Genomic DNA, 23,173 nt, shown 5'->3' on the forward strand with positions numbered 1-23,173 from the left:
TAGCTGAATATAGGCGAGAGCTTTTGTCTTTTTCTTAAACAGATAGAAACAAGTTCAACCGGAACATTATGCAATTGTACAAGCTCAACAACTTTATAACGGTCCTTTCATTTTATACCTACTTTGCGACAAAATGTTACTTAAAAGGCTTCGTGCCATTTGTTCTACTGTAACCAATTTTTTGTAGTTTGGTGTCCAAGGGGCGGTATTAGTTGTTATTCCCAGGTTTATCAAGTCTCCTGGAAGCTTAGTGCTGAATTTAACAATGAATCGCTACGGTTACACTGAAGTTCCAAAGCAATAGTGAGAATAATTGCCTGGTTGAAAACATCCTCGTACACAGTATGCTAAATTCATGAACGTTATCTTTTTTGCTTGTGTTTTTCCACAACTGGTGCGTTGAGAAATATTTTTCAGGTTGTGGCAAATCGACGAAAGTCATTAGAAACAGCTTCAACATTGGTGCTATTTTGTACAAAATTCATGTTTATTTGGCGTCTTTGCATAAAACCAAGTACAGTGAGTACACTCTAGGCCAAAAATTGTGTGCGTATTTTTCTTATTAAAGGCAATAGAAGAAAAAGTACTTAATGATTCCAATGTTTCCCGCTGCGTGTACAACAACACCTAATGAAATTGTATCCAAGTCTTCCGCTCGTCGTTTTTCAGCAAAGCAAGATATGTAAACCTGTTGACCGTATAACGCTGACTCTCTTTGCTCAATGCTTTATGTTAAATTATTCTTAAGTCTATCGGCCATTGCGCTAAATATTATCCTGTTCGTATTGGTTTTAGTTTATTTTTTACAGATTATCTGTGTGTGGATGAAATGTTACCTGTTTGATTCTGAGTCACACCTAACAATTTATTGGCCATAGCAATTGGTGTCGTTATTTCATTGATTACTGATGTAAATGTTACCAAAAGTTTGTGTTTCTTGTATCAATACCTAAAATTGTGTGCTTGAAAACAAGCAGTAGGATAGGAAATATTTTTCAGAATTATAGCACCCAACTTTTAGAGCAACCACTCAATACTATGACGTTTTATACAACATCTGAACAAGAATTGGCAGTCACGATTTCCCCAAGTTGTAACTGGTATTTGGTAAACGGTTCTCTTTTACCTTACTTTCATATTGCGATATCATGTCTTCCCTCAAATGTTATTGATTAATATTTTGACCACCACCATAATTCTGCGCCAATAAGTTGTGAAATATAGCTAGGTAGAGTACGTAGACAACATTTTTTTTCTGGTGCAATCAACAGGAATTCGTCAACCGTTTGATCTGGATATCATTTCCTCGGGACTCATCGGGTTCAAGACATAATGCGCGCTGTAAAGACGGTAACCGTTTCTTGTCCCGTAACTGTTGGTTGTGTATTAGTTGGTTTTTGCAGATGTGTTGACCATTTTTGGAAGCTCTGATTTTTGAATCGTTTCTCATTTAATCGATCGCGGCCAAAGAAGTAAAATCATCAGTAAGGTTATCTGCTAATGTTACAAAACAGCTTTGGTTGAATACACTTGCGCATAGTTCATAATCAACTTTTGTATACATATAGTTGCAATCACTAGGCGATTTACTACTTTTGCAGGTGGTTGAGATGTTTTTTACAGGTTATATTTTCAAACTGGAAACCAGATATATTTCAGTGTTTTCCTAAATCTGTAAAGAGTAATGGCATTTGGCTCGTGTATATTCAAGCAGCACTTGAAACTTAAAGTAACCTTCTTTTGGGAATGGCACCTGCGTTAGGGTAAATAATTCCGTTTTGTTCCGTTTGGTTTTAGTAATTTTTTTTCAGATTCCCAAACCCCGCTGCAGTAGTAACACTTCCAACTATTGGATGGAGTGGCGTCTATATTAAATCTTGACTCACATACAACAGTTTAAGGATCGGTCTATTTAATCAGTGTTTTCTAATTCCGACCACAACCCGACATTCCCAATCTTTTCGGACACGAACAACTAGGAAAGAGTTTCGTTTTTATATTAGGAATAATTTTTGTTCCATTTTCATCTGTATTTTACAATACAAATAAGTAGCGTAATTAGGCCTATTAGTGCAATGCTTGTTTTTCTTTGATCAAGGTGGAGGAAATAACTCATAAATCATCACGTGACCTTTATCTCTGACATCACACTGTAGCTGAATATAGGCGAGAGCTTTTGTCTTTTTCTTAAACAGATAGAAACAAGTTCAACCGGAACATTATGCAATTGTACAAGCTCAACAACTTTATAACGGTCCTTTCATTTTATACCTACTTTGCGACAAAATGTTACTTAAAAGGCTTCGTGCCATTTGTTCTACTGTAACCAATTTTTTGTAGTTTGGTGTCCAAGGGGCGGTATTAGTTGTTATTCCCAGGTTTATCAAGTCTCCTGGAAGCTTAGTGCTGAATTTAACAATGAATCGCTACGGTTACACTGAAGTTCCAAAGCAATAGTGAGAATAATTGCCTGGTTGAAAACATCCTCGTACACAGTATGCTAAATTCATGAACGTTATCTTTTTTGCTTGTGTTTTTCCACAACTGGTGCGTTGAGAAATATTTTTCAGGTTGTGGCAAATCGACGAAAGTCATTAGAAACAGCTTCAACATTGGTGCTATTTTGTACAAAATTCATGTTTATTTGGCGTCTTTGCATAAAACCAAGTACAGTGAGTACACTCTAGGCCAAAAATTGTGTGCGTATTTTTCTTATTAAAGGCAATAGAAGAAAAAGTACTTAATGATTCCAATGTTTCCCGCTGCGTGTACAACAACACCTAATGAAATTGTATCCAAGTCTTCCGCTCGTCGTTTTTCAGCAAAGCAAGATATGTAAACCTGTTGACCGTATAACGCTGACTCTCTTTGCTCAATGCTTTATGTTAAATTATTCTTAAGTCTATCGGCCATTGCGCTAAATATTATCCTGTTCGTATTGGTTTTAGTTTATTTTTTACAGATTATCTGTGTGTGGATGAAATGTTACCTGTTTGATTCTGAGTCACACCTAACAATTTATTGGCCATAGCAATTGGTGTCGTTATTTCATTGATTACTGATGTAAATGTTACCAAAAGTTTGTGTTTCTTGTATCAATACCTAAAATTGTGTGCTTGAAAACAAGCAGTAGGATAGGAAATATTTTTCAGAATTATAGCACCCAACTTTTAGAGCAACCACTCAATACTATGACGTTTTATACAACATCTGAACAAGAATTGGCAGTCACGATTTCCCCAAGTTGTAACTGGTATTTGGTAAACGGTTCTCTTTTACCTTACTTTCATATTGCGATATCATGTCTTCCCTCAAATGTTATTGATTAATATTTTGACCACCACCATAATTCTGCGCCAATAAGTTGTGAAATATAGCTAGGTAGAGTACGTAGACAACATTTTTTTTCTGGTGCAATCAACAGGAATTCGTCAACCGTTTGATCTGGATATCATTTCCTCGGGACTCATCGAGTTCAAGACATAATGCGCGCTGTAAAGACGGTAACCGTTTCTTGTCCCGTAACTGTTGGTTGTGTATTAGTTGGTTTTTGCAGATGTGTTGACCATTTTTGGAAGCTCTGATTTTTGAATCGTTTCTCATTTAATCGATCGCGGCCAAAGAAGTAAAATCATCAGTAAGGTTATCTGCTAATGTTACAAAACAGCTTTGGTTGAATACACTTGCGCATAGTTCATAATCAACTTTTGTATACATATAGTTGCAATCACTAGGCGATTTACTACTTTTGCAGGTGGTTGAGATGTTTTTTACAGGTTATATTTTCAAACTGGAAACCAGATATATTTCAGTGTTTTCCTAAATCTGTAAAGAGTAATGGCATTTGGCTCGTGTATATTCAAGCAGCACTTGAAACTTAAAGTAACCTTCTTTTGGGAATGGCACCTGCGTTAGGGTAAATAATTCCGTTTTGTTCCGTTTGGTTTTAGTAATTTTTTTTCAGATTCCCAAACCCCCCGCTGCAGTAGTAACACTTCCAACTATTGGATGGAGTGGCGTCTATATTAAATCTTGACTCACATACAACAGTTTAAGGATCGGTCTATTTAATCAGTGTTTTCTAATTCCGACCACAACCCGACATTCCCAATCTTTTCGGACACGAACAACTAGGAAAGAGTTTCGTTTTTATATTAGGAATAATTTTTGTTCCATTTTCATCTGTATTTTACAATACAAATAAGTAGCGTAATTAGGCCTATTAGTGCAATGCTTGTTTTTCTTTGATCAAGGTGGAGGAAATAACTCATAAATCATCACGTGACCTTTATCTCTGAAATCACACTGTAGCTGAATATAGGCGAGAGCTTTTGTCTTTTTCTTAAACAGATAGAAACAAGTTCAACCGGAACATTATGCAATTGTACAAGCTCAACAACTTTATAACGGTCCTTTCATTTTATACCTACTTTGCGACAAAATGTTACTTAAAAGGCTTCGTGCCATTTGTTCTACTGTAACCAATTTTTTGTAGTTTGGTGTCCAAGGGGCGGTATTAGTTGTTATTCCCAGGTTTATCAAGTCTCCTGGAAGCTTAGTGCTGAATTTAACAATGAATCGCTACGGTTACACTGAAGTTCCAAAGCAATAGTGAGAATAATTGCCTGGTTGAAAACATCCTCGTACACAGTATGCTAAATTCATGAACGTTATCTTTTTTGCTTGTGTTTTTCCACAACTGGTGCGTTGAGAAATATTTTTCAGGTTGTGGCAAATCGACGAAAGTCATTAGAAACAGCTTCAACATTGGTGCTATTTTGTACAAAATTCATGTTTATTTGGCGTCTTTGCATAAAACCAAGTACAGTGAGTACACTCTAGGCCAAAAATTGTGTGCGTATTTTTCTTATTAAAGGCAATAGAAGAAAAAGTACTTAATGATTCCAATGTTTCCCGCTGCGTGTACAACAACACCTAATGAAATTGTATCCAAGTCTTCCGCTCGTCGTTTTTCAGCAAAGCAAGATATGTAAACCTGTTGACCGTATAACGCTGACTCTCTTTGCTCAATGCTTTATGTTAAATTATTCTTAAGTCTATCGGCCATTGCGCTAAATATTATCCTGTTCGTATTGGTTTTAGTTTATTTTTTACAGATTATCTGTGTGTGGATGAAATGTTACCTGTTTGATTCTGAGTCACACCTAACAATTTATTGGCCATAGCAATTGGTGTCGTTATTTCATTGATTACTGATGTAAATGTTACCAAAAGTTTGTGTTTCTTGTATCAATACCTAAAATTGTGTGCTTGAAAACAAGCAGTAGGATAGGAAATATTTTTCAGAATTATAGCACCCAACTTTTAGAGCAACCACTCAATACTATGACGTTTTATACAACATCTGAACAAGAATTGTCAGTCACGATTTCCCCAAGTTGTAACTGGTATTTGGTAAACGGTTCTCTTTTACCTTACTTTCATATTGCGATATCATGTCTTCCCTCAAATGTTATTGATTAATATTTTGACCACCACCATAATTCTGCGCCAATAAGTTGTGAAATATAGCTAGGTAGAGTACGTAGACAACATTTTTTTTCTGGTGCAATCAACAGGAATTCGTCAACCGTTTGATCTGGATATCATTTCCTCGGGACTCATCGGGTTCAAGACATAATGCGCGCTGTAAAGACGGTAACCGTTTCTTGTCCCGTAACTGTTGGTTGTGTATTAGTTGGTTTTTGCAGATGTGTTGACCATTTTTGGAAGCTCTGATTTTTGAATCGTTTCTCATTTAATCGATCGCGGCCAAAGAAGTAAAATCATCAGTAAGGTTATCTGCTAATGTTACAAAACAGCTTTGGTTGAATACACTTGCGCATAGTTCATAATCAACTTTTGTATACATATAGTTGCAATCACTAGGCGATTTACTACTTTTGCAGGTGGTTGAGATGTTTTTTACAGGTTATATTTTCAAACTGGAAACCAGATATATTTCAGTGTTTTCCTAAATCTGTAAAGAGTAATGGCATTTGGCTCGTGTATATTCAAGCAGCACTTGAAACTTAAAGTAACCTTCTTTTGGGAATGGCACCTGCGTTAGGGTAAATAATTCCGTTTTGTTCCGTTTGGTTTTAGTAATTTTTTTTCAGATTCCCAAACCCCCCGCTGCAGTAGTAACACTTCCAACTATTGGATGGAGTGGCGTCTATATTAAATCTTGACTCACATACAACAGTTTAAGGATCGGTCTATTTAATCAGTGTTTTCTAATTCCGACCACAACCCGACATTCCCAATCTTTTCGGACACGAACAACTAGGAAAGAGTTTCGTTTTTATATTAGGAATAATTTTTGTTCCATTTTCATCTGTATTTTACAATACAAATAAGTAGCGTAATTAGGCCTATTAGTGCAATGCTTGTTTTTCTTTGATCAAGGTGGAGGAAATAACTCATAAATCATCACGTGACCTTTATCTCTGACATCACACTGTAGCTGAATATAGGCGAGAGCTTTTGTCTTTTTCTTAAACAGATAGAAACAAGTTCAACCGGAACATTATGCAATTGTACAAGCTCAACAACTTTATAACGGTCCTTTCATTTTATACCTACTTTGCGACAAAATGTTACTTAAAAGGCTTCGTGCCATTTGTTCTACTGTAACCAATTTTTTGTAGTTTGGTGTCCAAGGGGCGGTATTAGTTGTTATTCCCAGGTTTATCAAGTCTCCTGGAAGCTTAGTGCTGAATTTAACAATGAATCGCTACGGTTACACTGAAGTTCCAAAGCAATAGTGAGAATAATTGCCTGGTTGAAAACATCCTCGTACACAGTATGCTAAATTCATGAACGTTATCTTTTTTGCTTGTGTTTTTCCACAACTGGTGCGTTGAGAAATATTTTTCAGGTTGTGGCAAATCGACGAAAGTCATTAGAAACAGCTTCAACATTGGTGCTATTTTGTACAAAATTCATGTTTATTTGGCGTCTTTGCATAAAACCAAGTACAGTGAGTACACTCTAGGCCAAAAATTGTGTGCGTATTTTTCTTATTAAAGGCAATAGAAGAAAAAGTACTTAATGATTCCAATGTTTCCCGCTGCGTGTACAACAACACCTAATGAAATTGTATCCAAGTCTTCCGCTCGTCGTTTTTCAGCAAAGCAAGATATGTAAACCTGTTGACCGTATAACGCTGACTCTCTTTGCTCAATGCTTTATGTTAAATTATTCTTAAGTCTATCGGCCATTGCGCTAAATATTATCCTGTTCGTATTGGTTTTAGTTTATTTTTTACAGATTATCTGTGTGTGGATGAAATGTTACCTGTTTGATTCTGAGTCACACCTAACAATTTATTGGCCATAGCAATTGGTGTCGTTATTTCATTGATTACTGATGTAAATGTTACCAAAAGTTTGTGTTTCTTGTATCAATACCTAAAATTGTGTGCTTGAAAACAAGCAGTAGGATAGGAAATATTTTTCAGAATTATAGCACCCAACTTTTAGAGCAACCACTCAATACTATGACGTTTTATACAACATCTGAACAAGAATTGGCAGTCACGATTTCCCCAAGTTGTAACTGGTATTTGGTAAACGGTTCTCTTTTACCTTACTTTCATATTGCGATATCATGTCTTCCCTCAAATGTTATTGATTAATATTTTGACCACCACCATAATTCTGCGCCAATAAGTTGTGAAATATAGCTAGGTAGAGTACGTAGACAACATTTTTTTTCTGGTGCAATCAACAGGAATTCGTCAACCGTTTGATCTGGATATCATTTCCTCGGGACTCATCGGGTTCAAGACATAATGCGCGCTGTAAAGACGGTAACCGTTTCTTGTCCCGTAACTGTTGGTTGTGTATTAGTTGGTTTTTGCAGATGTGTTGACCATTTTTGGAAGCTCTGATTTTTGAATCGTTTCTCATTTAATCGATCGCGGCCAAAGAAGTAAAATCATCAGTAAGGTTATCTGCTAATGTTACAAAACAGCTTTGGTTGAATACACTTGCGCATAGTTCATAATCAACTTTTGTATACATATAGTTGCAATCACTAGGCGATTTACTACTTTTGCAGGTGGTTGAGATGTTTTTTACAGGTTATATTTTCAAACTGGAAACCAGATATATTTCAGTGTTTTCCTAAATCTGTAAAGAGTAATGGCATTTGGCTCGTGTATATTCAAGCAGCACTTGAAACTTAAAGTAACCTTCTTTTGGGAATGGCACCTGCGTTAGGGTAAATAATTCCGTTTTGTTCCGTTTGGTTTTAGTAATTTTTTTTCAGATTCCCAAACCCCGCTGCAGTAGTAACACTTCCAACTATTGGATGGAGTGGCGTCTATATTAAATCTTGACTCACATACAACAGTTTAAGGATCGGTCTATTTAATCAGTGTTTTCTAATTCCGACCACAACCCGACATTCCCAATCTTTTCGGACACGAACAACTAGGAAAGAGTTTCGTTTTTATATTAGGAATAATTTTTGTTCCATTTTCATCTGTATTTTACAATACAAATAAGTAGCGTAATTAGGCCTATTAGTGCAATGCTTGTTTTTCTTTGATCAAGGTGGAGGAAATAACTCATAAATCATCACGTGACCTTTATCTCTGACATCACACTGTAGCTGAATATAGGCGAGAGCTTTTGTCTTTTTCTTAAACAGATAGAAACAAGTTCAACCGGAACATTATGCAATTGTACAAGCTCAACAACTTTATAACGGTCCTTTCATTTTATACCTACTTTGCGACAAAATGTTACTTAAAAGGCTTCGTGCCATTTGTTCTACTGTAACCAATTTTTTGTAGTTTGGTGTCCAAGGGGCGGTATTAGTTGTTATTCCCAGGTTTATCAAGTCTCCTGGAAGCTTAGTGCTGAATTTAACAATGAATCGCTACGGTTACACTGAAGTTCCAAAGCAATAGTGAGAATAATTGCCTGGTTGAAAACATCCTCGTACACAGTATGCTAAATTCATGAACGTTATCTTTTTTGCTTGTGTTTTTCCACAACTGGTGCGTTGAGAAATATTTTTCAGGTTGTGGCAAATCGACGAAAGTCATTAGAAACAGCTTCAACATTGGTGCTATTTTGTACAAAATTCATGTTTATTTGGCGTCTTTGCATAAAACCAAGTACAGTGAGTACACTCTAGGCCAAAAATTGTGTGCGTATTTTTCTTATTAAAGGCAATAGAAGAAAAAGTACTTAATGATTCCAATGTTTCCCGCTGCGTGTACAACAACACCTAATGAAATTGTATCCAAGTCTTCCGCTCGTCGTTTTTCAGCAAAGCAAGATATGTAAACCTGTTGACCGTATAACGCTGACTCTCTTTGCTCAATGCTTTATGTTAAATTATTCTTAAGTCTATCGGCCATTGCGCTAAATATTATCCTGTTCGTATTGGTTTTAGTTTATTTTTTACAGATTATCTGTGTGTGGATGAAATGTTACCTGTTTGATTCTGAGTCACACCTAACAATTTATTGGCCATAGCAATTGGTGTCGTTATTTCATTGATTACTGATGTAAATGTTACCAAAAGTTTGTGTTTCTTGTATCAATACCTAAAATTGTGTGCTTGAAAACAAGCAGTAGGATAGGAAATATTTTTCAGAATTATAGCACCCAACTTTTAGAGCAACCACTCGATACTATGACGTTTTATACAACATCTGAACAAGAATTGGCAGTCACGATTTCCCCAAGTTGTAACTGGTATTTGGTAAACGGTTCTCTTTTACCTTACTTTCATATTGCGATATCATGTCTTCCCTCAAATGTTATTGATTAATATTTTGACCACCACCATAATTCTGCGCCAATAAGTTGTGAAATATAGCTAGGTAGAGTACGTAGACAACATTTTTTTTCTGGTGCAATCAACAGGAATTCGTCAACCGTTTGATCTGGATATCATTTCCTCGGGACTCATCGGGTTCAAGACATAATGCGCGTTGTAAAGACGGTAACCGTTTCTTGTCCCGTAACTGTTGGTTGTGTATTAGTTGGTTTTTGCAGATGTGTTGACCATTTTTGGAAGCTCTGATTTTTGAATCGTTTCTCATTTAATCGATCGCGGCCAAAGAAGTAAAATCATCAGTAAGGTTATCTGCTAATGTTACAAAACAGCTTTGGTTGAATACACTTGCGCATAGTTCATAATCAACTTTTGTATACATATAGTTGCAATCACTAGGCGATTTACTACTTTTGCAGGTGGTTGAGATGTTTTTTACAGGTTATATTTTCAAACTGGAAACCAGATATATTTCAGTGTTTTCCTAAATCTGTAAAGAGTAATGGCATTTGGCTCGTGTATATTCAAGCAGCACTTGAAACTTAAAGTAACCTTCTTTTGGGAATGGCACCTGCGTTAGGGTAAATAATTCCGTTTTGTTCCGTTTGGTTTTAGTAATTTTTTTTCAGATTCCCAAACCCCCCGCTGCAGTAGTAACACTTCCAACTATTGGATGGAGTGGCGTCTATATTAAATCTTGACTCACATACAACAGTTTAAGGATCGGTCTATTTAATCAGTGTTTTCTAATTCCGACCACAACCCGACATTCCCAATCTTTTCGGACACAAACAACTAGGAAAGAGTTTCGTTTTTATATTAGGAATAATTTTTGTTCCATTTTCATCTGTATTTTACAATACAAATAAGTAGCGTAATTAGGCCTATTAGTGCAATGCTTGTTTTTCTTTGATCAAGGTGGAGGAAATAACTCATAAATCATCACGTGACCTTTATCTCTGATATCACACTGTAGCTGAATATAGGCGAGAGCTTTTGTCTTTTTCTTAAACAGATAGAAACAAGTTCAACCGGAACATTATGCAATTGTACAAGCTCAACAACTTTATAACGGTCCTTTCATTTTATACCTACTTTGCGACAAAATGTTACTTGAAAGGCTTCGTGCCATTTGTTCTACTGTAACCAATTTTTTGTAGTTTGGTGTCCAAGGGGCGGTATTAGTTGTTATTCCCAGGTTTATCAAGTCTCCTGGAAGCTTAGTGCTGAATTTAACAATGAATCGCTACGGTTACACTGAAGTTCCAAAGCAATAGTGAGAATAATTGCCTGGTTGAAAATATCCTCGTACACAGTATGCTAAATTCATGAACGTTATCTTTTTTGCTTGTGTTTTTCCACAACTGGTGCGTTGAGAAATATTTTTCAGGTTGTGGCAAATCGACGAAAGTCATTAGAAACAGCTTCAACATTGGTGCTATTTTGTACAAAATTCATGTTTATTTGGCGTCTTTGCATAAAACCAAGTACAGTGAGTACACTCTAGGCCAAAAATTGTGTGCGTATTTTTCTTATTAAAGGCAATAGAAGAAAAAGTACTTAATGATTCCAATGTTTCCCGCTGCGTGTACAACAACACCTAATGAAATTGTATCCAAGTCTTCCGCTCGTCGTTTTTCAGCAAAGCAAGATATGTAAACCTGTTGACCGTATAACGCTGACTCTCTTTGCTCAATGCTTTATGTTAAATTATTCTTAAGTCTATCGGCCATTGCGCTAAATATTATCCTGTTCGTATTGGTTTTAGTTTATTTTTTACAGATTATCTGTGTGTGGATGAAATGTTACCTGTTTGATTCTGAGTCACACCTAACAATTTATTGGCCATAGCAATTGGTGTCGTTATTTCATTGATTACTGATGTAAATGTTACCAAAAGTTTGTGTTTCTTGTATCAATACCTAAAATTGTGTGCTTGAAAACAAGCAGTAGGATAGGAAATATTTTTCAGAATTATAGCACCCAACTTTTAGAGCAACCACTCCATACTATGACGTTTTATACAACATCTGAACAAGAATTGGCAGTCACGATTTCCCCAAGTTGTAACTGGTATTTGGTAAACGGTTCTCTTTTACCTTACTTTCATATTGCGATATCATGTCTTCCCTCAAATGTTATTGATTAATATTTTGACCACCACCATAATTCTGCGCCAATAAGTTGTGAAATATAGCTAGGTAGAGTACGTAGACAACATTTTTTTTCTGGTGCAATCAACAGGAATTCGTCAACCGTTTGATCTGGATATCATTTCCTCGGGACTCATCGGGTTCAAGACATAATGCGCGCTGTAAAGACGGTAACCGTTTCTTGTCCCGTAACTGTTGGTTGTGTATTAGTTGGTTTTTGCAGATGTGTTGACCATTTTTGGAAGCTCTGATTTTTGAATCGTTTCTCATTTAATCGATCGCGGCCAAAGAAGTAAAATCATCAGTAAGGTTATCTGCTAATGTTACAAAACAGCTTTGGTTGAATACACTTGCGCATAGTTCATAATCAACTTTTGTATACATATAGTTGCAATCACTAGGCGATTTACTACTTTTGCAGGTGGTTGAGATGTTTTTTACAGGTTATATTTTCAAACTGGAAACCAGATATATTTCAGTGTTTTCCTAAATCTGTAAAGAGTAATGGCATTTGGCTCGTGTATATTCAAGCAGCACTTGAAACTTAAAGTAACCTTCTTTTGGGAATGGCACCTGCGTTAGGGTAAATAATTCCGTTTTGTTCCGTTTGGTTTTAGTAATTTTTTTTCAGATTCCCAAACCCCCCGCTGCAGTAGTAACACTTCCAACTATTGGATGGAGTGGCGTCTATATTAAATCTTGACTCACATACAACAGTTTAAGGATCGGTCTATTTAATCAGTGTTTTCTAATTCCGACCACAACCCGACATTCCCAATCTTTTCGGACACGAACAACTAGGAAAGAGTTTCGTTTTTATATTAGGAATAATTTTTGTTCCATTTTCATCTGTATTTTACAATACAAATAAGTAGCGTAATTAGGCCTATTAGTGCAATGCTTGTTTTTCTTTGATCAAGGTGGAGGAAATAACTCATAAATCATCACGTGACCTTTATCTCTGACATCACACTGTAGCTGAATATAGGCGAGAGCTTTTGTCTTTTTCTTAAACAGATAGAAACAAGTTCAACCGGAACATTATGCAATTGTACAAGCTCAACAACTTTATAACGGTCCTTTCATTTTATACCTACTTTGCGACAAAATGTTACTTAAAAGGCTTCGTGCCATTTGTTCTACTGTAACCAATTTTTTGTAGTTTGGTGTCCAAGGGGCGGTATTAGTTGTTATTCCCAGGTTTATCAAGTCTCCTGGAAGCTTAGTGCTGAATTTAACAATGAATCGCTACGGTTACACTGAAGTTCCAAAGCAATAGTGAGAATAATTGCCTGGTTGAAAACATCCTCGTACACAGTATGCTAAATTCATGAACGTTATCTTTTTTGCTTGTGTTTTTCCACAACTGGTGCGTTGAGAAATATTTTTCAGGTTGTGGCAAATCGACGAAAGTCATTAGAAACAGCTTCAACATTGGTGCTATTTTGTACAAAATTCATGTTTATTTGGCGTCTTTGCATAAAACCAAGTACAGTGAGTACACTCTAGGCCAAAAATTGTGTGCGTATTTTTCTTATTAAAGGCAATAGAAGAAAAAGTACTTAATGATTCCAATGTTTCCCGCTGCGTGTACAACAACACCTAATGAAATTGTATCCAAGTCTTCCGCTCGTCGTTTTTCAGCAAAGCAAGATATGTAAACCTGTTGACCGTATAACGCTGACTCTCTTTGCTCAATGCTTTATGTTAAATTATTCTTAAGTCTATCGGCCATTGCGCTAAATATTATCCTGTTCGTATTGGTTTTAGTTTATTTTTTACAGATTATCTGTGTGTGGATGAAATGTTACCTGTTTGATTCTGAGTCACACCTAACAATTTATTGGCCATAGCGATTGGTGTCGTTATTTCATTGATTACTGATGTAAATGTTACCAAAAGTTTGTGTTTCTTGTATCAATACCTAAAATTGTGTGCTTGAAAACAAGCAGTAGGATAGGAAATATTTTTCAGAATTATAGCACCCAACTTTTAGAGCAACCACTCGATACTATGACGTTTTATACAACATCTGAACAAGAATTGGCAGTCACGATTTCCCCAAGTTGTAACTGGTATTTGGTAAACGGTTCTCTTTTACCTTACTTTCATATTGCGATATCATGTCTTCCCTCAAATGTTATTGATTAATATTTTGACCACCACCATAATTCTGCGCCAATAAGTTGTGAAATATAGCTAGGTAGAGTACGTAGACAACATTTTTTTTCTGGTGCAATCAACAGGAATTCGTCAACCGTTTGATCTGGATATCATTTCCTCGGGACTCATCGGGTTCAAGACATAATGCGCGTTGTAAAGACGGTAACCGTTTCTTGTCCCGTAACTGTTGGTTGTGTATTAGTTGGTTTTTGCAGATGTGTTGACCATTTTTGGAAGCTCTGATTTTTGAATCGTTTCTCATTTAATCGATCGCGGCCAAAGAAGTAAAATCATCAGTAAGGTTATCTGCTAATGTTACAAAACAGCTTTGGTTGAATACACTTGCGCATAGTTCATAATCAACTTTTGTATACATATAGTTGCAATCACTAGGCGATTTACTACTTTTGCAGGTGGTTGAGATGTTTTTTACAGGTTATATTTTCAAACTGGAAACCAGATATATTTCAGTGTTTTCCTAAATCTGTAAAGAGTAATGGCATTTGGCTCGTGTATATTCAAGCAGCACTTGAAACTTAAAGTAACCTTCTTTTGGGAATGGCACCTGCGTTAGGGTAAATAATTCCGTTTTGTTCCGTTTGGTTTTAGTAATTTTTTTTCAGATTCCCAAACCCCCCGCTGCAGTAGTAACACTTCCAACTATTGGATGGAGTGGCGTCTATATTAAATCTTGACTCACATACAACAGTTTAAGGATCGGTCTATTTAATCAGTGTTTTCTAATTCCGACCACAACCCGACATTCCCAATCTTTTCGGACACGAACAACTAGGAAAGAGTTTCGTTTTTATATTAGGAATAATTTTTGTTCCATTTTCATCTGTATTTTACAATACAAATAAGTAGCGTAATTAGGCCTATTAGTGCAATGCTTGTTTTTCTTTGATCAAGGTGGAGGAAATAACTCATAAATCATCACGTGACCTTTATCTCTGACATCACACTGTAGCTGAATATAGGCGAGAGCTTTTGTCTTTTTCTTAAACAGATAGAAACAAGTTCAACCGGAACATTATGCAATTGTACAAGCTCAACAACTTTATAACGGTCCTTTCATTTTATACCTACTTTGCGACAAAATGTTACTTAAAAGGCTTCGTGCCATTTGTTCTACTGTAACCAATTTTTTGTAGTTTGGTGTCCAAGGGGCGGTATTAGTTGTTATTCCCAGGTTTATCAAGTCTCCTGGAAGCTTAGTGCTGAATTTAACAATGAATCGCTACGGTTACACTGAAGTTCCAAAGCAATAGTGAGAATAATTGCCTGGTTGAAAACATCCTCGTACACAGTATGCTAAATTCATGAACGTTATCTTTTTTGCTTGTGTTTTTCCACAACTGGTGCGTTGAGAAATATTTTTCAGGTTGTGGCAAATCGACGAAAGTCATTAGAAACAGCTTCAACATTGGTGCTATTTTGTACAAAATTCATGTTTATTTGGCGTCTTTGCATAAAACCAAGTACAGTGAGTACACTCTAGGCCAAAAATTGTGTGCGTATTTTTCTTATTAAAGGCAATAGAAGAAAAAGTACTTAATGATTCCAATGTTTCCCGCTGCGTGTACAACAACACCTAATGAAATTGTATCCAAGTCTTCCGCTCGTCGTTTTTCAGCAAAGCAAGATATGTAAACCTGTTGACCGTATAACGCTGACTCTCTTTGCTCAATGCTTTATGTTAAATTATTCTTAAGTCTATCGGCCATTGCGCTAAATATTATCCTGTTCGTATTGGTTTTAGTTTATTTTTTACAGATTATCTGTGTGTGGATGAAATGTTACCTGTTTGATTCTGAGTCACACCTAACAATTTATTGGCCATAGCAATTGGTGTCGTTATTTCATTGATTACTGATGTAAATGTTACCAAAAGTTTGTGTTTCTTGTATCAATACCTAAAATTGTGTGCTTGAAAACAAGCAGTAGGATAGGAAATATTTTTCAGAATTATAGCACCCAACTTTTAGAGCAACCACTCCATACTATGACGTTTTATACAACATCTGAACAAGAATTGGCAGTCACGATTTCCCCAAGTTGTAACTGGTATTTGGTAAACGGTTCTCTTTTACCTTACTTTCATATTGCGATATCATGTCTTCCCTCAAATGTTATTGATTAATATTTTGACCACCACCATAATTCTGCGCCAATAAGTTGTGAAATATAGCTAGGTAGAGTACGTAGACAACATTTTTTTTCTGGTGCAATCAACAGGAATTCGTCAACCGTTTGATCTGGATATCATTTCCTCGGGACTCATCGGGTTCAAGACATAATGCGCGCTGTAAAGACGGTAACCGTTTCTTGTCCCGTAACTGTTGGTTGTGTATTAGTTGGTTTTTGCAGATGTGTTGACCATTTTTGGAAGCTCTGATTTTTGAATCGTTTCTCATTTAATCGATCGCGGCCAAAGAAGTAAAATCATCAGTAAGGTTATCTGCTAATGTTACAAAACAGCTTTGGTTGAATACACTTGCGCATAGTTCATAATCAACTTTTGTATACATATAGTTGCAATCACTAGGCGATTTACTACTTTTGCAGGTGGTTGAGATGTTTTTTACAGGTTATATTTTCAAACTGGAAACCAGATATATTTCAGTGTTTTCCTAAATCTGTAAAGAGTAATGGCATTTGGCTCGTGTATATTCAAGCAGCACTTGAAACTTAAAGTAACCTTCTTTTGGGAATGGCACCTGCGTTAGGGTAAATAATTCCGTTTTGTTCCGTTTGGTTTTAGTAATTTTTTTTCAGATTCCCAAACCCCCCGCTGCAGTAGTAACACTTCCAACTATTGGATGGAGTGGCGTCTATATTAAATCTTGACTCACATACAACAGTTTAAGGATCGGTCTATTTAATCAGTGTTTTCTAATTCCGACCACAACCCGACATTCCCAATCTTTTCGGACACGAACAACTAGGAAAGAGTTTCGTTTTTATATTAGGAATAATTTTTGTTCCATTTTCATCTGTATTTTACAATACAAATAAGTAGCGTAATTAGGCCTATTAGTGCAATGCTTGTTTTTCTTTGATCAAGGTGGAGGAAATAACTCATAAATCATCACGTGACCTTTATCTCTGATATCACACTGTAGCTGAATATAGGCGAGAGCTTTTGTCTTTTTCTTAAACAGATAGAAACAAGTTCAACCGGAACATTATGCAATTGTACAAGCTCAACAACTTTATAACGGTCCTTTCATTTTATACCTACTTTGCGACAAAATGTTACTTAAAAGGCTTCGTGCCATTTGTTCTACTGTAACCAATTTTTTGTAGTTTGGTGTCCAAGGGGCAGTATTAGTTGTTATTCCCAGGTTTATCAAGTCTCCTGGAAGCTTAGTGCTGAATTTAACAATGAATCGCTACGGTTACACTGAAGTTCCAAAGCAATAGTGAGAATAATTGCCTGGTTGAAAACATCCTCGTACACAGTATGCTAAATTCATGAACGTTATCTTTTTTGCTTGTGTTTTTCCACAACTGGTGCGTTGAGAAATATTTTTCAGGTTGTGGCAAATCGACGAAAGTCATTAGAAACAGCTTCAACATTGGTGCTATTTTGTACAAAATTCATGTTTATTTGGCGTCTTTGCATAAAACCAAGTACAGTGAGTACACTCTAGGCCAAAAATTGTGTGCGTATTTTTCTTATTAAAGGCAATAGAAGAAAAAGTACTTAATGATTCCAATGTTTCCCGCTGCGTGTACAACAACACCTAATGAAATTGTATCCAAGTCTTCCGCTCGTCGTTTTTCAGCAAAGCAAGATATGTAAACCTGTTGACCGTATAACGCTGACTCTCTTTGCTCAATGCTTTATGTTAAATTATTCTTAAGTCTATCGGCCATTGCGCTAAATATTATCCTGTTCGTATTGGTTTTAGTTTATTTTTTACAGATTATCTGTGTGTGGATGAAATGTTACCTGTTTGATTCTGAGTCACACCTAACAATTTATTGGCCATAGCAATTGGTGTCGTTATTTCATTGATTACTGATGTAAATGTTACCAAAAGTTTGTGTTTCTTGTATCAATACCTAAAATTGTGTGCTTGAAAACAAGCAGTAGGATAGGAAATATTTTTCAGAATTATAGCACCCAACTTTTAGAGCAACCACTCAATACTATGACGTTTTATACAACATCTGAACAAGAATTGGCAGTCACGATTTCCCCAAGTTGTAACTGGTATTTGGTAAACGGTTCTCTTTTACCTTACTTTCATATTGCGATATCATGTCTTCCCTCAAATGTTATTGATTAATATTTTGACCACCACCATAATTCTGCGCCAATAAGTTGTGAAATATAGCTAGGTAGAGTACGTAGACAACATTTTTTTTCTGGTGCAATCAACAGGAATTCGTCAACCGTTTGATCTGGATATCATTTCCTCGGGACTCATCGGGTTCAAGACATAATGCGCGTTGTAAAGACGGTAACCGTTTCTTGTCCCGTAACTGTTGGTTGTGTATTAGTTGGTTTTTGCAGATGTGTTGACCATTTTTGGAAGCTCTGATTTTTGAATCGTTTCTCATTTAATCGATCGCGGCCAAAGAAGTAAAATCATCAGTAAGGTTATCTGCTAATGTTACAAAACAGCTTTGGTTGAATACACTTGCGCATAGTTCATAATCAACTTTTGTATACATATAGTTGCAATCACTAGGCGATTTACTACTTTTGCAGGTGGTTGAGATGTTTTTTACAGGTTATATTTTCAAACTGGAAACCAGATATATTTCAGTGTTTTCCTAAATCTGTAAAGAGTAATGGCATTTGGCTCGTGTATATTCAAGCAGCACTTGAAACTTAAAGTAACCTTCTTTTGGGAATGGCACCTGCGTTAGGGTAAATAATTCCGTTTTGTTCCGTTTGGTTTTAGTAATTTTTTTTCAGATTCCCAAACCCCCCGCTGCAGTAGTAACACTTCCAACTATTGGATGGAGTGGCGTCTATATTAAATCTTGACTCACATACAACAGTTTAAGGATCGGTCTATTTAATCAGTGTTTTCTAATTCCGACCACAACCCGACATTCCCAATCTTTTCGGACACGAACAACTAGGAAAGAGTTTCGTTTTTATATTAGGAATAATTTTTGTTCCATTTTCATCTGTATTTTACAATACAAATAAGTAGCGTAATTAGGCCTATTAGTGCAATGCTTGTTTTTCTTTGATCAAGGTGGAGGAAATAACTCATAAATCATCACGTGACCTTTATCTCTGATATCACACTGTAGCTGAATATAGGCGAGAGCTTTTGTCTTTTTCTTAAACAGATAGAAACAAGTTCAACCGGAACATTATGCAATTGTACAAGCTCAACAACTTTATAACGGTCCTTTCATTTTATACCTACTTTGCGACAAAATGTTACTTGAAAGGCTTCGTGCCATTTGTTCTACTGTAACCAATTTTTTGTAGTTTGGTGTCCAAGGGGCGGTATTAGTTGTTATTCCCAGGTTTATCAAGTCTCCTGGAAGCTTAGTGCTGAATTTAACAATGAATCGCTACGGTTACACTGAAGTTCCAAAGCAATAGTGAGAATAATTGCCTGGTTGAAAACATCCTCGTACACAGTATGCTAAATTCATGAACGTTATCTTTTTTGCTTGTGTTTTTCCACAACTGGTGCGTTGAGAAATATTTTTCAGGTTGTGGCAAATCGACGAAAGTCATTAGAAACAGCTTCAACATTGGTGCTATTTTGTACAAAATTCATGTTTATTTGGCGTCTTTGCATAAAACCAAGTACAGTGAGTACACTCTAGGCCAAAAATTGTGTGCGTATTTTTCTTATTAAAGGCAATAGAAGAAAAAGTACTTAATGATTCCAATGTTTCCCGCTGCGTGTACAACAACACCTAATGAAATTGTATCCAAGTCTTCCGCTCGTCGTTTTTCAGCAAAGCAAGATATGTAAACCTGTTGACCGTATAACGCTGACTCTCTTTGCTCAATGCTTTATGTTAAATTATTCTTAAGTCTATCGGCCATTGCGCTAAATATTATCCTGTTCGTATTGGTTTTAGTTTATTTTTTACAGATTATCTGTGTGTGGATGAAATGTTACCTGTTTGATTCTGAGTCACACCTAACAATTTATTGGCCATAGCAATTGGTGTCGTTATTTCATTGATTACTGATGTAAATGTTACCAAAAGTTTGTGTTTCTTGTATCAATACCTAAAATTGTGTGCTTGAAAACAAGCAGTAGGATAGGAAATATTTTTCAGAATTATAGCACCCAACTTTTAGAGCAACCACTCCATACTATGACGTTTTATACAACATCTGAACAAGAATTGGCAGTCACGATTTCCCCAAGTTGTAACTGGTATTTGGTAAACGGTTCTCTTTTACCTTACTTTCATATTGCGATATCATGTCTTCCCTCAAATGTTATTGATTAATATTTTGACCACCACCATAATTCTGCGCCAATAAGTTGTGAAATATAGCTAGGTAGAGTACGTAGACAACATTTTTTTTCTGGTGCAATCAACAGGAATTCGTCAACCGTTTGATCTGGATATCATTTCCTCGGGACTCATCGGGTTCAAGACATAATGCGCGCTGTAAAGACGGTAACCGTTTCTTGTCCCGTAACTGTTGGTTGTGTATTAGTTGGTTTTTGCAGATGTGTTGACCATTTTTGGAAGCTCTGATTTTTGAATCGTTTCTCATTTAATCGATCGCGGCCAAAGAAGTAAAATCATCAGTAAGGTTATCTGCTAATGTTACAAAACAGCTTTGGTTGAATACACTTGCGCATAGTTCATAATCAACTTTTGTATACATATAGTTGCAATCACTAGGCGATTTACTACTTTTGCAGGTGGTTGAGATGTTTTTTACAGGTTATATTTTCAAACTGGAAACCAGATATATTTCAGTGTTTTCCTAAATCTGTAAAGAGTAATGGCATTTGGCTCGTGTATATTCAAGCAGCACTTGAAACTTAAAGTAACCTTCTTTTGGGAATGGCACCTGCGTTAGGGTAAATAATTCCGTTTTGTTCCGTTTGGTTTTAGTAATTTTTTTTCAGATTCCCAAACCCCCCGCTGCAGTAGTAACACTTCCAACTATTGGATGGAGTGGCGTCTATATTAAATCTTGACTCACATACAACAGTTTAAGGATCGGTCTATTTAATCAGTGTTTTCTAATTCCGACCACAACCCGACATTCCCAATCTTTTCGGACACGAACAACTAGGAAAGAGTTTCGTTTTTATATTAGGAATAATTTTTGTTCCATTTTCATCTGTATTTTACAATACAAATAAGTAGCGTAATTAGGCCTATTAGTGCAATGCTTGTTTTTCTTTGATCAAGGTGGAGGAAATAACTCATAAATCATCACGTGACCTTTATCTCTGATATCACACTGTAGCTGAATATAGGCGAGAGCTTTTGTCTTTTTCTTAAACAGATAGAAACAAGTTCAACCGGAACATTATGCAATTGTACAAGCTCAACAACTTTATAACGGTCCTTTCATTTTATACCTACTTTGCGACAAAATGTTACTTGAAAGGCTTCGTGCCATTTGTTCTACTGTAACCAATTTTTTGTAGTTTGGTGTCCAAGGGGCGGTATTAGTTGTTATTCCCAGGTTTATCAAGTCTCCTGGAAGCTTAGTGCTGAATTTAACAATGAATCGCTACGGTTACACTGAAGTTCCAAAGCAATAGTGAGAATAATTGCCTGGTTGAAAATATCCTCGTACACAGTATGCTAAATTCATGAACGTTATCTTTTTTGCTTGTGTTTTTCCACAACTGGTGCGTTGAGAAATATTTTTCAGGTTGTGGCAAATCGACGAAAGTCATTAGAAACAGCTTCAACATTGGTGCTATTTTGTACAAAATTCATGTTTATTTGGCGTCTTTGCATAAAACCAAGTACAGTGAGTACACTCTAGGCCAAAAATTGTGTGCGTATTTTTCTTATTAAAGGCAATAGAAGAAAAAGTACTTAATGATTCCAATGTTTCCCGCTGCGTGTACAACAACACCTAATGAAATTGTATCCAAGTCTTCCGCTCGTCGTTTTTCAGCAAAGCAAGATATGTAAACCTGTTGACCGTATAACGCTGACTCTCTTTGCTCAATGCTTTATGTTAAATTATTCTTAAGTCTATCGGCCATTGCGCTAAATATTATCCTGTTCGTATTGGTTTTAGTTTATTTTTTACAGATTATCTGTGTGTGGATGAAATGTTACCTGTTTGATTCTGAGTCACACCTAACAATTTATTGGCCATAGCAATTGGTGTCGTTATTTCATTGATTACTGATGTAAATGTTACCAAAAGTTTGTGTTTCTTGTATCAATACCTAAAATTGTGTGCTTGAAAACAAGCAGTAGGATAGGAAATATTTTTCAGAATTATAGCACCCAACTTTTAGAGCAACCACTCAATACTATGACGTTTTATACAACATCTGAACAAGAATTGGCAGTCACGATTTCCCCAAGTTGTAACTGGTATTTGGTAAACGGTTCTCTTTTACCTTACTTTCATATTGCGATATCATGTCTTCCCTCAAATGTTATTGATTAATATTTTGACCACCACCATAATTCTGCGCCAATAAGTTGTGAAATATAGCTAGGTAGAGTACGTAGACAACATTTTTTTTCTGGTGCAATCAACAGGAATTCGTCAACCGTTTGATCTGGATATCATTTCCTCGGGACTCATCGGGTTCAAGACATAATGCGCGCTGTAAAGACGGTAACCGTTTCTTGTCCCGTAACTGTTGGTTGTGTATTAGTTGGTTTTTGCAGATGTGTTGACCATTTTTGGAAGCTCTGATTTTTGAATCGTTTCTCATTTAATCGATCGCGGCCAAAGAAGTAAAATCATCAGTAAGGTTATCTGCTAATGTTACAAAACAGCTTTGGTTGAATACACTTGCGCATAGTTCATAATCAACTTTTGTATACATATAGTTGCAATCACTAGGCGATTTACTACTTTTGCAGGTGGTTGAGATGTTTTTTACAGGTTA

At 36.1% G+C, this 23,173-nt stretch overlaps 1 long non-coding RNA gene across 3 annotated transcripts in view; it reads left to right on the forward strand.

Annotated features, from left to right (window-relative positions):
• Positions 1-23,173, forward strand: part of LOC143466503 (uncharacterized) — a 28,066-nt gene that overhangs the window by 3,694 nt on the left and 1,199 nt on the right. For 2 of the 3 annotated variants that reach the window (XR_013118936.1, XR_013118938.1), the window contains one exon: positions 43-23,157. This is a non-coding gene — a long non-coding RNA (uncharacterized LOC143466503). Of the gene's footprint in view, positions 1-42; positions 23,158-23,173 lie in introns of those variants that run through there. The other variant, XR_013118937.1, reaches the window with a different exon arrangement.

This window comes from Clavelina lepadiformis, chromosome 1, assembly GCF_947623445.1.
Source record: "Clavelina lepadiformis chromosome 1, kaClaLepa1.1, whole genome shotgun sequence".
In the NCBI taxonomy this organism is placed as follows: domain Eukaryota; kingdom Metazoa; phylum Chordata; class Ascidiacea; order Aplousobranchia; family Clavelinidae; genus Clavelina; species Clavelina lepadiformis.